The 14,397-nt window shown below is 43.4% G+C and overlaps 1 protein-coding gene across 3 annotated transcripts in view; it reads right to left on the reverse strand.

Moving 5' to 3' along the window:
* DGKD (diacylglycerol kinase delta) overlaps nucleotides 1-14,397 on the reverse strand; it is a 681,592-nt gene that overhangs the window by 56,134 nt on the left and 611,061 nt on the right. Inside the window, exon 1 of one of the 3 annotated variants that reach the window (XM_050751555.1) lies at nucleotides 412-2,790. The exons of the other annotated variants lie outside the window; for them this stretch is intronic. The gene's annotated coding sequence lies outside the window, so the exon portion shown is untranslated. Of the gene's footprint in view, nucleotides 1-411; nucleotides 2,791-14,397 lie in introns of those variants that run through there. 3 annotated transcript variants of the gene reach the window in all.

Genomic DNA, 14,397 nt, shown 5'->3' on the forward strand with positions numbered 1-14,397 from the left:
TGCACCGTCCAAGGGATGGACGGACACGACAAGATGAGAATTCACCCACACCCAAAGCAGAACAAATCCGGCTCTGGAGTGCTTGCTTTGGGGAACTGGAGGGAAATTTTCCCGTGACAAAGCTCAGACGATAGGAATTCACCACAGAGAAGCTGCTTCCACCTGTATGTAGGCTCTCTGGCCAGGTGAGAACCACAGAATGTTTCTAGTACATGAGTGAAGTCACACCAGAAAGCCTATACCTTTAAAAATCCCAGTCTTCCATTTCTAAGACATACAAGCCAAGAAGCAACCCTCTGGAGCATCTTACAAGGAAGCTCAATTCCTTCCACTTAATTTCAAACCCTGACCTTGAACGCACCACCCGACAGCCTCCCAGCATGATGGCACACCGTCCCCCGGGGCTCTTACCTGCTGCCCTTCCTGCTCAGAACACTTTCCAACTGCTCCACGTGTATCAAAATTGAAGTGACCCAGCACAAACACACAGGGTGTTCAAGTCAGTGGACAAGAGCCTACAGATCACGAAGTAGACCAGAGATGCTGGAGTAGCAAATCGGTACTGTGCAATCAGTCACCAACCAAAAGAGGGGCAAAGGGATGGTGCTGGGGGCAGGATGAGGCAGTCGGAAATACTCCGCTAAATATAGCTCCTGGGCTGCAGTGCTTGGAAAGGTGGCCGAGAATAAGCATCTGGCGCCCTGGGTCATTTCTGTCACTTCCTGTTACTCACATCCTGCTGTTCCGACGCTGCCCGAATCCTGGATTCCCTGTACACAATTCCCTACCTGGAAGCCCCCAGAGACAGACCATTCAAAGCAGCTGGGATGTGCGTAGACAAAGGACTTCCTCACAGAGCACCACACAAAACACAAAAATAGACACCACCATACAAACAAGCTCTTGGAGTTCCCCATATGGAAAGAGACTGAATGCCCAGGTCCAGGTGAGCTCCGCACAGCACTCTGTCAGACCCGGGCCCAGTCCACCAGCTCTGCACGCTGCCCTGCCTGCACCCTAAAAGGGAACGCAGGCCCAAACAGTCGTCATGCACTTCCTCTCCTGGGCTGCACCTCACCTGCAGCCTCAGAGCAGCTTTGGGGGGAAAGAAGGGGTCCCCGCCATGACGGCTGACAGGTGCCACCCACGGCACAGCCAGATCAAGGCATCCTCCATCTGACCCACTCCTGCCTCCCCAGGAACTCAGGAAGCCCAGGCATAGAGCAAAGCCAACTTGGCAAGAAGTTAAAGTCGCACGTAACCTACCAGAAGACAGATCTATTTTTTAAGAAACTCATAAAGCAAAATGAAGCAAAAAGTGAAAGTTCTACCTAAAAATGAAATGTGACAGAAATATTCTGTGTTACTTATCTACTCACTATTTCAACAGTACTTCAAGCTTGAGTTGTGTTCAACTGTGAGAAAACTAGAGATTGGGGACGGCCATGGTTGGCGGGGGGGCCTCTGGCAGGAAGGAAATATTATTACCCATGAAAGGCACCTCAGATATAGAGCTGGTGCCCCAACATGGGCTGGCCACAGTCAACCAGCATGCAGAAGGCAAAATACAAACAAACGTGGCTCCAATAGCAAAACGCTGGCAGCACCTCAGCCTCCAGAGAGGGGGCTGGTGAAGTAAGCTCCAACACACTCACGCAATGGGATGTCACAGGACAATTTTAAAAAGGGTGAGGAGGATGCATAGTCGTGGACACAGAAAGATTAAGTTCATAAAGTAATAAGTTCTAAAAGCAGATCATAAACTAGTTTGTATAAATAATCCAAATTTTTGTAAAACTAAAGTATATTTAATAATATTCACAGAAAGAGGCCCCATAACTGTCTATATCAGGGTTTCTCAGCCTCAGCACTATTGGTATTTTGAGCCAAATAGTTCTTTGTTGTGGGGTTGTCGCACAACACTGCAGGATGCCTCTGGGGACACTGAGCAGCTTCCCTGGACTTTAACCACTAGGTGTCAGCAGCACGTACCCCTGCTCCCCACCCTCACAACTGTGACAAACCAATGTGTCCCCAAATGTCCTCTTCAGGCCAGTCTCACCTGCCCCACCGCCTTATCCCTACCCATGTTTGAGAATCACAGGTCTACATAATAGTGCTTAATCTAGAATCTCAGTGATAAGACTTTTGAGTGGTTTTTGTTTGTTTGGGTTATCTGTGCTTAATTATCTATAATGAAACATGTTATTTGTATTAAAAAGGTAATTAAAAAGAATCTTAGCATCAGGAAAACCTTCCAGGTATTTTTGCTATAATGCAATTTTTGAGTTCCTAAAAACCCTCATACTCTACAAAAGTACACAATAAAAATAAAAAGAAGCCTCATGGGAATAGGTAAGCTGGTGCAGGCCACTGAGAACCTATGCAAATTTGTAACCAAGCATTAATGAAACAACAGCAATATTAAATTTTTTTAAATGAACAATTTTTACCACATAAACACTATAGTAAATACAGAACTTTACCTTTTAAAAAATACACAAGGGGGGCTAGGTGCAGGGGCTCATGCCTGTAATCCCAGCACTTTGGGAGGCTGAGGTGGGCAAATCACTTGAGATCAGGAGTTCAAGAGCAGTCTGGCCAACATGGTGAAATCCCATCTCTACTAAAAATACAAAAATTAGCCAGGCATGGTGGCAGGTGCCTCTAGTCCCAGCTACTTGGGAGGCTGAGGAGGGAGAATCAGTTGAACCCAGGAGGCAGAGGTTGCAGTGAGCTGTGATCGCACAACTGCACTCCAGCCTGGATGACAGAGCAAGACTCTGTCTCAAAAAAATAAAAAATTTTAAAAATGCACAAAGGAACTAAGACACAGTAAGCAATTCCAAGGCAGAGCTTGCGGCCGCAAAGCACACAGCAGCACGGAGGTGGGAGAAGTGAGACCAGAGGCCTTGTGTCCAGGGCTGTGCTCCTCCTGGGCTGACCGCGTCCTGCGTTAGTGGCCTCAGCTTTCAGTCGCTGGGCTGTTGGGCTTCTCGCTACAGAAACAAACCACAGCAGGAGGACGGAGTACCTGCATCCTTCAGCTACTACACAGAAGAAACAAGGAGCTGAAAGACCTCAGAGTCCTGGTGATAAGGAAAGTTTGCGCAAACCAAACGTCCCTGGCAGTAAGTCTTGAAGGGATGGGGTGGAGGGAGAGAAACCGGAATGCTTTGGCATTCTTAAGTCTGACAGCCACCATGCTGTCATAATTTATCCATTTTTCTCTGGGATTAACTGATGGTAAATCTGCATATACCCAAAGGCGTCTATAGTAACACTGTAGTTAACAAGTATCAAGAGGTAAGTAACAAGAAGAGAAGGAAAAAGTTTTGTAAGCTACCCGAAGCCCCTGACACCACCGTCCACTTTTTTGGTCACTGAAGGTCAACCTGATTAAGCAAAGTGGCCAAGGTAAGAACAATCGCATCTGCTGGCTCGGGCCAGGTGTCACCCTTAGGACAAAGTCTTGTCCACACCTTTTCAAATGAATTGATTCAAGCCTGTTTGTATGTTCAATACTTAAAGTGGTTAAGTAAACCACAGAATAGGTACCACACAGAAAACAAAGCCACACAAGGAGGGAAAAACAAGTAATTTATAAAAGGTTATATTTATACTGTACTCTTAATGGTTAAGATGCTAAATTTTATGTTATGTGTATTCTACCACAATAAGACATAAATGGGGGAAAGGGGGACATACTGATGTGATAGTATTGTGTTTAAAAAAGGCAGGACACATGTAGCCGGGAAAACTGGAAGTTCGCATATCAAGTGGTAGGACTGAGAGATTTTTTTTTTCTTTTCCCTCTGGTTTCCTCTATTTTCCAAACTGTCTACAGTAAAAGGTGTCTTTAAATTTATCTATGCCTGGTTGGGCGCAGCAGCTCATGCCTGCAAACCAGTGCTTTGGGAGGCCAAAGCAGGAGGATCCCTTGAGCCCAGGTGTTCAAGACCAGCCTGGGCAACATAGTGAGACCCTGTTTCTACAAAAAAATGTATAAATTAGCTGGGAATGGTGACACCTGCCTGTCCCAGCTACTCAGTAAGCTAATGTGCGGGAATCACTTGAGCCCGAGAGGTCAAGGCTGCAGTGAACCTTGATCACGCCACTGCACTCTAGACAGGGTGACAGAGCGAAACCTCATCTCTAATTAATTAACTAATTAATTAATGTAGCTACACCTTTTCAAATTTATCTATGCCTTAATCTATGCCTATTTCCTACAAAAATCAAGGATCAGAGACAATTACTCCCACTTGCCTACACAACTTCCTTCACCCATTGACCTGCTATCCCAATAGCCTCTGGCAAGGCCTAGTTAAAACACTGGATCTCCGACCACTCCTGCAGCTAGAGACAGCAACGGAGGTGAAGGAGCTGACATCACCAGGGAGAGAGGTTCCAGGAAAGCTCTTTGAGGGAGATGACTCAGCTGGCAGCCACTCTGATGGCACTTGCTGCAGGCATCACATAACCAAGATGCCCTACCCTAATATGCCCTACTCCTATTTCACACGGAACATTAAAACAGAGTTTCTTCTGTGGGCTAAGGAGTCCCATGTCCTCCAACTTTTCTGTGCTTTAGTCTGAGAGCTCAGCTGTCTGGGAAAACAGCCATGTCTCCTGACAAGGTCTAACTGTTACCTGTGTGAAGGTACTCTCAAGTTCTGCTCTTGGCAAAGAACTAGGCCAGCAGAGACAGAGTCCAAAGTGTGGGTCCAGCATGTACCTGTAGTCTCAGCTACTTGGAAGGCCAAGGCAGGAGGACTGCTTGAACTCAGGAGCTCCAGACTGGCCCAGGCAACACAGCGAGACCCCGTCTCTAAAACATACCGACACACACAAAGAGTGGGTCCTTTCAGCCCCTTACCAACTCCTTCAGACTGGAGGGTCAGGATGCCAAGTCAGCCCCAGTCAGTGTACAGACAAAAACAGTTCACTGCTCGCTCTGCAAAGAGATGGCCTCATTCCCCAGCCAATCCACCTGCAGGACAGAAGGGCAGTCATCTTCTCTCCCCCAAAACTAACTTTAAGGAAAACATCTACAAACACATTAATATTGCACTTCTTGAAAAAACATACCTGAAACAACCTGAACTTTCCGTTTTGATCATTGTGAAGCAAAGGTACAGGACCACAGAGACAAGGTCGGGACCATGACACCTGAGACATTTCTCTTCCAAGTGTCACAGTCATCACATGGTAACGTCAGGAGCTGGGGCCACAAAACAGTTGGCCAAGTCACCTCATCCAAGGCATGCCATGGTCCCCTCCTGAAGGGAGGGACGGAGTGCCTGCCTGGTGACCCTGGCAGAGCTGTGTCTGGCAGAGCTGTGTCTGCTATCACATGAACTCAACACTCTGCTTAACAGGAGAGACTACAGGTCCATGAGCAGCATAGCTGTTATTCTAGGTTTCCCAGCTTTGATAAGGGAGCCCCTGACTCCCAAGCCCAACTTCTACAGCTGCTGCTGGTGCACAAAGACCCAGCCCCCTAAGGATGCAAAGGATAAGTGGATACAGACCCCTTCCAGATGCTGCGGACCTGAATGTAGTCTATAGCCACAACAGTCACGTCCTCAAAGAGAGAGGCCCAGTCCAAATTACCCTGTTCTTTTTCAACTCCCTGACTGATTTATGTGTTTGCTCCAGGGGATGCCATTTGTAATTGTCCAGGAAAGGGCATCTCAGACCACATTCCCAGTCAGTCAGGGAATCACATACAAGGTCAAGAGCCTGCTGGAATTATCCTCCCTCATCTAGAACCACCTGCTTCCTAATTTCAGTTGGATACTCACAGGTGGTTTATCCCTTCACCACAACGGCTTTCCTTATTCCTCTGATACTTCAAGTACATTGCAAAAATGAAAAGAAGTAATTCCAACTATAGGATTTAACATTTTAAATGACCAGAAAAGGTTGAAAATATTTTTTTCCACTGGCAAGCCCTGACTCAGAGGGTCTGTGTACCAGCGCTGGGCACATGGCCAAGAATTTGAAGAGCCGCCGTGGGAGGGCACAGCATGCAGGGCAGCCACGGCTCGCCAGCCTGACTCAGCCAGCCCCTGTCACAGCACGGTGACGACACTGTCCCATGCGGATGGGGGAAGACAAAAATGCTTCCCAGAAGTGCCAAGGAATAGATATATAGCAACAACAAATCAATTAATCCCACAGGCATTTACACAGTGGCTATTTGGTGCCAGGCATGGTTCAGGGGCACTGGGATGAAAACAGATCAGCAAGTCCCAAGATATCCCTTTTCTCAAAAAGTTTCTACTTCTCCATCCAACAGATATAAATCAGAGGGAAAAGGAAGAGAATGCAGAAAATGTCACTGTAGACACAAGAAACAAAAAATCTGAAATTTAAAAAAAAAAAAAAAAATCGCAGGGTATTATTAAAAACTTTCCCCCAAAAAACTGCATACCTACATCATTTCACTGGTAAACTCTAGCAAATATTTCAGAAAGAACACCAAACTTACACAAACTTTATCAGAAAACAGAGGCAGGGGAACACTGACTCGCTAATTTTTTTTTTTGGTAATTTTAGTAGGGATTGGGTTTCACCATGTTGGCCAGGCCGGTCTTGAACTCCTAGCCTCAAGTGATCCACCTGCTTCGGCCCCCAAAGTGCAGGGATTATGGACATGAGCCACCACACCTGGCCTCACTCTCTATTTTTTAAAGTACCAAAACCTGACAAAAGCAGAAAGGAAGGAATGAAGGAAGAAAGGGGCAGAAATAAATTACAGATCAATATGCTTCATGAATATTGGTGTAAAAATTCTTAACAAAATAATGGCAAATTGAATCCAACAATAAATAAAAAACATATTATGAGCAAATAGGGTTTAACCCAAGAATGCAAAGTTGTCTTAAATTTGAAAATCAGCCAATTTAATTTGCCCTTTTAACAACATAAAGGAGAAAAACCATATGATCACTTCAATAAAGGCAGAAAAATATTTGACAAAATTCAATACCCGTTCATAATTAAAACTGTCGGCAATCAAGTAAAGAACATCCTCAAACTGATAAAAGATACCTACAAAAAGCCTACAGCTAACATCACACGTAATGATGAAAATCCAACTGTTTCCTGCTAAGGCTGGAAAAAGCAAAAGGATTCCTGCCTTCACTACTCCTATTCAACGTTGTACTGGAATCTCAGCCTTTGCAATGAAGCAAGAAAAATAAATACAAGGCATGTGAGTCAGGAAGGAAGAAGTAAAGCTGTCCCTATTTGCAAATGATATGACTTTATATAGAACTTTCTAGGGAATCTACAAAATGACTACTAGAATTAACCAAGTAGTATTTTGCAAGGTCACAAAATCCACTGTATTCTTATATATTGGCAGCATACAATTAGATATCAAACGTTTATAAACTGTTTAGTTAATAAAAAAACATAAATTACATAGAAATGAATCTAACAAAGGACGTTAAAGACATCTACACTGAAAACTACAAAGCATTGCTGAGATAAATTTAAAGCACCTAAATAAAGAGAGAGAGATCATGTTAATGCACTGGAAAACTCAACATCATTAAAGATTCAATGTTATCAAGATATCAATTCTCCCCAAATTGATCTACAGATTTAATACAATCTCAGCCAAAATTCTATCGGGCCTCACTTATAGAAATGGACAAACTAGTATTAAAATTTATATGAAAACATGAAGTACTTGGAATAACTAAAGTTATGTTAGAAAAGAACAAAGATGACTCTAATTTCAACACCTCCTATAAAACTACAGTAATCAACAAAGTGTAGAATTATTTGGGTAAAGGTAGACATAATATAGTTCAATAAAACAAAACAAAGTCTGGAAAGAGACTCAAAAATAAAAGGTTAATTGACTTTTGACAAAGGCAGCAAAGGTAATCAAATGAGGGATGTATCTTCAATAAATGCTGCCACAAAAACTGAACATCCATATGGGGGTCGGCGGAAGAACATTAATAATAATTCCAACTGTAAAACCTAAAACTATAAAACTTATAGAAGAAAATCTTTGCAAGCTGAGGTAGACAAGGGTTTTCTGGATAGAATACAAGAAGAATGAGCCATTTAAAAAACTAATAAGCTGAATTTCACCAAAAAGACAGACTTCTGTTCTAAAGGTGTCATTAAAGAAAATACAAGCCACAGACTGAGAAAAACATTCACAACATATGTATCAGACAAAGGATTTATATCCGAAACACATGAAGAAGTCTTACAACTCAATAAGAACCCAATGAAAAAATTAATAAATGTTCTAGCACACATTTCACAAAAGACATACAAATGACCAACAAACACATGAAAAGATGTTGACATCATTAGTCATCAGGGAAATGGAAATTAAAGCCACAATGGGATAACACTACATAACTATTAAGACACATAAAATTAAAAACACTGATCACACCAAGTGTTGGTGAGGATGTGGAGCAACTGGAACTCTCTATATACTGCAGGTGGGAATGTGAAATTGGACCACCACTTCAGAAAACTGTTTAGCAGCCTCTTAAAAAGTTAAACATATACCTACTACATGATCCAGCAATTCCACTTCAAGGTGTTTACCCAAGAGAAATGAAAATATGTCCACACAAAGACTTGTATACAAATGTTCATAGTAGTTTTATTAGTAATAACCCAAAACTAGAAACTACCTAAATGCCCACCAATAGAATAGACAAATGCTGGAATGTCCATACAATGGACTACTGATATTCCTAACACGAAATAGCTCAAAACCATTATGCTGAGTGAAAGAAGCCAGACATTAAAAAAAAAAAAAAAAAAAAGGCCGGGCGCGGCGGCTCAAGCCTGTAATCCCAGCACTTTGGGAGGCCGAGGCGGGTGGATCACGAGGTCAGGAGATCGAGACCATCCTGGCTAACATGGTGAAACCCTGTCTCTACTAAAAATACAAAAAACTAGCCGGGCGCGGTGGCGGGCGCCTGTAGTCCCAGCTACTCGGAGGCTGAGGCAGGAGAATGGCGTGAACCCGGGAGGCGGAGCTTGCAGTGAGCCGAGATCGCGCCACTGCACTCCAGCCTGGGTGACAGGGTGAGACTCCGTCTCAAAAAAAAAAAAAAAAAAAAAAAGAAGTAGTACATGCTGCATTACTCAATTTATATAGCATTCTTTTAAAAACGCAGAGTAATCTACAGTGACAGAAAACAAATCCATCCATGTTTGCCTGTGAAGAGGCAGAGAAGGAAGGATTACGAGGAAATCCTCAGGGTGACGGAAATGTTATCCTGACTATGGTGACAGCTTCAATGTACATATGAGAGACAGTGTGTGTGTGTATAAAAACTATCAAACTGTACATCTTAAATACTGCAGTTTATTGTACATCAATTATGTCTCAATTAAGTCACAAAAAATGGTTTTCATGCATTAGAATAGTCATTAAAGAACAGTATGACCCTTTCTCTGAATAACCAGGGTGACCATATAGCTTATCATCCAAGCCAGGAAACTTATGCAAGTCAAAGTGAGTGCTACAGATAAGAGGTTGTGTGAATTGGTACTGCCCTGAAGAAATCAGCACTTAGGGATTTGGGAAAAACAAATACCCAATCTCTTCCTTGGCGTGATTAGATATCACACCAAGGTATCTAATGATACCTTAAAGCAAACCATCAAGTTTTCACATGAAGCAAACCATTAAGTTCCTCAGAAGGCAGAGCAGAGCTGGCAACAGCCTCGGCAAGTCAGCTGCGCCCCTGACCTTGATTTACAGACAAGGAAGAGATCCCAGCTCCCAGTCAATGAGGGCGCAGGACAAACCCCAAGGCTCCCGCCTCCAAGGTCAATGTCCATTGAGCCCCTCTTTTTTCAAAGAGAAAGAAATCAAAGAATCGGGTGGAAGCCAATCCCACTGTTTACTATTTTCCAAACATCTAATTATCTTGACCCACCCTCTATAGCTTTGCAGCCAATGAACAATTCAGCTACAAAGAAAACAGCACTGGCCAGGCGCAGTGGCTCACACCTGTAATTCCAGCACTTTGGGAGGCCGAGGCAGGAGGATTTGACCATGTTGACCAGCCTGGACAACACGGTGAAACCCCATCTCTACCAAATTTAAAAAAAGAAAAAGAAAAGAAAACAACATTGACTTTTCTCATATCAAGTCCAGCACTGATGGACACACACAGCCACAGCCCTGGAGGCAGCTCCCACAGGGCACATTCTACACCAGACCCAGTCTGAAGGGCCAACCCTTCTGCACAGATGTAGTGATAACCACTCCCACAGTCCTCTCCTGCCTTAGAAAATACGGTAGGGGGGGTCACATGTTTTTTAGGTTTACATTTTAAACCAGGTTCTTCAATTTTGTGGTGAGGAGGAAGGACTGGGTCAATAAACAGCAGTCTCCCTACCACAGAGCAAGAGATTATCTTAATTTGACAACAAGTTGTTTCAAGGAAATAAAAAGATTCTACCACTATGTACTGTGAAACACCAGGTTATTCTGGGATGGGAACGTGGGATTTTTTTTAACATGATTTCCTAGAGAATTATACCATTTTTGTAACTTTCAAGGAAAAAAAAAAAAAACCCAGACAGGACTTGGCTCAATCACACCCTGACACATTTAAAAGCATACTGAGTAAAGATGGCTAAAAATTATTCATTGCCTAGGCACCCTAGGAAAAAATTCAATCAAACCCATGTATCTTCCCCCCAGGTCTTCTCTCAAAGAACTCTTTCCCTTACTAAATTACTATAATCCAATGATAGTCTCTCAACTATCCACTTTGTTTTCTCTGCCATTTGTAAATAAAGACAATTAACAAGTATGCTACACTTGTTCGTAACAATTAACAAATATAACAAGTGTTAACAATTAACACAAATACTTTCTCACATCCACAATCACATGGTGAAAATGTCTTCGATTTCACAAATGCAAACCCCACTGATAATTTAAACAAACAGCCCAGACAAGTAACTGTGTCCTCTCCCACCCCAAACTCTAAATATAAAGAAGAGACACCACAATTGGTTCCACTGCTCACCAGCCAGGCTGCCAGAAGAGGACAGCATCTTCTCCCTGTGCCTGCTTGTAGTGACTGTCAGAACCGAACCCTAAGCCCTCACAAGGAGCAACTTGGCTTTTTAGACCAGTTGTGCTGCAGAAGCAGGTGCTGCCTTCAGTAAAACCCCACACTTAGCAAACAGCCACCAATTTGATTAGACACCTGCTTCTTCCTGCTTCTTTAACCTGAGAACACCGTGTGGATTACCAGGTGAGAAATTCACTGGGTTAACTTCCTTCTGCACCTGATCCCGCAGGCCTGCACTGCTGTCCACAGCATGTCAACAATCACAGCATTTCATTCACTGAGCACCTACTCTGCACGGTGCTTGACTGCCCCACCCTTGCTGTGCTAGGGAGGACCACCCTCGTTGGCAGATCGGGGGATGAAGCTACAGGTGGCCAAGAACCCACCACTGAGAACTGGCAGAGCTGGGACATGCAGTCAGGTTCTCCTGGAACACTGCACTTGAGCAGAAACAGAGGCAGGCTTGCTTTGCAGAAATGAGTCCGGGGGCGGGAGCTGCTGCCCACAGAGGCAGAAGCTGCTGACGAACATGGGTCTTCCCAACAGGAAGAGCAAAGACACTTCACACTCAAGAGGACTTATGGGACCGACAAATACAATTCTCCCTATCCCAGACCTGGGCCAGCAGTTGCAGCAATTGGAAAGAGTCTTTTATGCAGAGACATCTGCCAATTATATACAGTTTTTCTGGCTGGGCGCAGTGGCTCACGCCTGTAATCCCAACACTTTGGGAGGCCAAGGTGGGTGGATCACCTGAGGTCAGGAGTTCAAGACCAGCCTGGCCAACATGGTGAAACCCTGTCTCTACTAAAAATACAAAGTTTGCTAGGTGTGGTGGTACATGCCTGTAGTCTCAGCTACTTGGGAGGCTGAGGCAGGAGAACTGCTTGAACCCAGGAGGCGGAGGCTACAGTGAGCTGAGAGTGCAGCACAGCACTTCAGCCTGGGCAACAGAGTGAGATTCATCTCTTAAAAAAAAAAAAAAAAAAAAATACAGTTTTTCCTCTCTCAAAGCCAAAGTAACTGGCTTAGGAATTTTGCCCAGAAAATACCCGAAATCCAAACATGCTAAAAAGGAAAACTGATGTTGAAATCTGGATAAAGATCATAGTTCCTCACCCAAGAAGCAGCCCTAACCATCCCCTCGGCTGATGTCTGCTAGAAACAGCTGAGAAACTCGGCCACAGTTTCACGCTAGGTAGGCCTACGAGGGAACTTTCATTCACCCAACAAATATGAATGCCACATGGACAAGATTTATTTTATTTTTTGAGACAGGATTTCACTCTGTTGCCCAGGCTAGAGTGCAGTGGTACAATCACAGCTCACTGCAACCGAGAACTTCTGGGCTCAAGCAATCCTCCCGCCTCAGCCTCCCAAGTAGCTGGGACTACAGGTGCGTGCCTCCATACCTGGCTAATTTTTTTATTTTTTGTAGAGACAGGATCTTGTTACACTGCCCAAGCTGGTCTTAAACTCCTAGGCTCAAGTGATTATCCTGCCTTGGTCTCCCAAAACGCTGGGATTACAGGCATGAGCCACCGTGCTCTGCCAAGACAAGATTTAAATGCAATACTCTGATCCATTACATAGCTTCCTTTTTATTTAGCTACCAATTAAAGGCATCTTGTATGTTAAATTACACTTGGTTTTCCCTTAACTTTTATTTTCCTGTTTGTACTGACTATAACCTGAAAACTTTTAAGGATAACTTTTTCCGGATATCTACTCTTCTGCTACAGAAGCTATTTTTTAATATTATCTGTAAAGTTGGCTTCATTTGAAATCCTTTGAAATTCCTATAAATCAGAGTAACTGCTACATGTTAGCAAGTTAAACCCTATTACTTTCCTACTAGTAGAGATGAGTGGTGGTGGTGATTAGAAACTAGAAAACATTCAGAACGCACTTCTGTGCCAATCCAATGACCTTTGAGATAAAGTCCAGTATCATCCCACTACACAGATGAGAAAATCAAGTCTTAGAAAGATGAAGTATCTGCCCTAGGTCATACAGCTAACAAGGAAGACCTTCTTTATGATATACCTCATCAAACTTCTTGATACCATAAACTATTTCAAAAATATTACTTGGAGAAAAGGAAGTCATAAATACAGACATGAAAAATCACCCTTCTCTTTGCATAACATGGTTATTCTGACATGATTATTTCAGGGCAAGTATCCTGAGAGCTATATGGTGTGAGCACATAACTAAAGGTCAACCAGAAGGATGTCCGCAGAAGTGCCATGTCACACTTTGGGGAAGTCATACAAGAGCTCCTCATCTGCTTTGTGCCATGGACCCCTTCTGGCAGTCTGGTGAGGCCTACGAACTCCTTCTCAGAATTTCTCTAAATGCCAAAAATAAAATACTTATGATTACAAAGGAAACCAATTTTAATAAAATATAGTCATATCCACAGACCGCTCTGAGGCGGCTGTGAATCCTGGTTATGAACTCCTACCAGGCAACACACTTTCCCTCTCCTTGTCTCCCCATCCTCCAACAGGAGACACAGTGGTGACTGGCACCTCATAGCCTCTTAGACTAGAAGACTCACATTCTGGAAGGGCTCAGATGACCTTGCAGAATGACCATACTGACCAAGGACTACTTTCTTTGGTGTGAAAGAATAAAACCTTGCCTATTCACACCATTCTTATTTGTAGCTATAGAGCATCGAATGATGGCCTCCAAAAAGGTATGTCCATGTTCTAATCTCTGGAACCTGTGAATGTGACCTTATTTGGAAAAACAGTCTTTGCAGATGTAATTAAGTTAAGGATCTTGAGACAAGATCATCCTGGATTATCTGAGTGGGCCCTAAATCCAAGGACAGGTATCCTTTTAAGAAACAGAGAAGAAGACACAAGAAGGAAGAAAAGGCCATGTGGAGACAGAGGCAGACCTTGAAGCAATGCAGCCACAAGCCAGGGAATGCCTAGAGTTACCAGGACCTGGGCAAAGCAAGTCACAGAGTCTCTCCTAGGACCCCAGCATTGCCAACACCATGGTTTCAGATGTATGGCCTCCAGGAATGTGACAGAATACATTTATTTTGTTTCATGTTATCTGATAATTTGTTACAGAAGCCATGAGAAACTAATAGAGTAGCTAAACCTAATTCGAACATACACTACCTTCATGATATTCTACCAGCATTAAATATAAACTGCCCTTTATATAGGCAGTATTATATAGCTATTACACATAAGCAGCCCTCTAGACATGTGTCTCAGTCTGTTTTGCGCTGCTATAACAGAATACCACAGACTAGGTAATTTTAAATGAACAGAAGTTT

Source organism: Macaca thibetana, chromosome 12, assembly GCF_024542745.1.
Source record: "Macaca thibetana thibetana isolate TM-01 chromosome 12, ASM2454274v1, whole genome shotgun sequence".
Taxonomy (NCBI): Eukaryota; Metazoa; Chordata; class Mammalia; order Primates; family Cercopithecidae; genus Macaca; species Macaca thibetana.